At 34.0% G+C, this 1,471-nt stretch overlaps 1 long non-coding RNA gene across 1 annotated transcript; it reads left to right on the plus strand.

The window, feature by feature from the left end:
- The first annotated feature begins 1,045 nt into the window (after positions 1 to 1,045).
- LOC122519844 lies at positions 1,046 to 1,471 on the plus strand. The gene is made up of 3 exons (XR_006304379.1): positions 1,046 to 1,066; positions 1,138 to 1,276; positions 1,342 to 1,471. It is a non-coding gene; the product is annotated as an uncharacterized LOC122519844 (long non-coding RNA).

A 1,471-nucleotide genomic window follows, 5' to 3' on the forward strand; every position in this document is an offset into this window, starting at 1 on the left:
GACGTAATGTAACACGAACGAAAAGGCCAATGCCTTTTACGAATCTTCCTCAACGCAAAACGGGATAGTTCGTGGGTATAGGTAATGCCTACGTGTGTTTGTGTGTGTGTTGTGTGTTATGTTGTGTTATGTTATTTTTTTTATTTTTGGTCGTCAATGAAAAATTTTCAAAGGTACGCCGTGGACTCGTCCTCGCAGAAAGAAAAATAAAATAGCCGATATCGGATCTCGGACGAGAATATTATTATTATTATTGTTATTATTATATATGCGCGGTTCGAACGTTTCGAATATTTTTTATTCGTTCATAATTTTCCGATAGCTCGATGAAATATTTGTTTTACTCCGTTTCTTCTTTTTTTCTTTCTTTCATCTTTTTAACAAATCGTTCTTGATCGATTCGTTTAATTTGTTTAATTATCATTAATTATCATATTAATAGAAAATAACTAATAGTAGAGGGATTAGAAAATATTTTATAGATGGACCCGATGACACGATGACTATTGACGATACTACGACTATCATCACGCATACTATTCGTTGTATTGTAGTTGTGTGGTGTAAACGTCGAACGAGAGAGGTTCCAGTAACTCGTGTTGCCTATCAGCAGGTGCATTGAAAGTACGATGTATATATACATATACGGTTACACCATAGCAACTATACAGATTTGGAATTTTCTTTTTGTTTCGATACGTTGCTGATAACTCCTATTATTATTATTTTCTTTTATTTTATTTTAATCATATAATTAACATTAAACGTACCATGACCAGTTATTTAAATAATCGCGTGCTATAATTTGTAAAAAATTAGATAAAATTACTCATTTCTGATTAAAATAAAGATATATTATTAATTATCTCCAATTGGTTAAAATTTGATTTTATGTATTAAATATCTCTACTCTTATACGTTTATTATTAAAAAAGGTAAAACAAAAATCCGTTTAGAAAAAGATAATATTGAAAAGATTGATAAAATCGATTTAAAAGTCGTTGTACTTTATCCGGAAACGTTTGGGTTGAACATTGGAAAAGGAGGTTGGAGGGTGGAAAGAGGGGTAAGCAGGATAGCTGTCATTCGGCGACGTAGTTTCGTGGAAACGAAACTACAGAAGAGATTTTTTCGTAGAAGAAGGTCGAGAGAGAGAGAGTTGGGCCAAGTCAATTCTTAAATCATCCGAACGATCACAGGGTCTCGAGAGTACGTCGTTCTCAAAACTACTATACCACAAAATAAGAGGGGTTTCCTTCCTCTTTCCTTCCCACCAGTAAGTTTTCTTTCTCTTTCTTCTTCTTCTTCTTCTTATTCTTCTTCTTCTTCTTCTTACATTAGCTGGTCTTCGTTGTCGCCCGTTCAAGCATGTGCCGTTGACAAGGCATCAGAAATAGCAGGGTGAAATGAGAGGTCCAGCAGCCGGGTAGTCATCTTCTCGAAAAAGAACAACATTTTTTTCTTAACAAAA

Source organism: Polistes fuscatus, unplaced genomic scaffold, assembly GCF_010416935.1.
Source record: "Polistes fuscatus isolate 324 unplaced genomic scaffold, CU_Pfus_HIC Scaffold3, whole genome shotgun sequence".
NCBI lineage: Eukaryota > Metazoa > Arthropoda > Insecta > Hymenoptera > Vespidae > Polistes > Polistes fuscatus.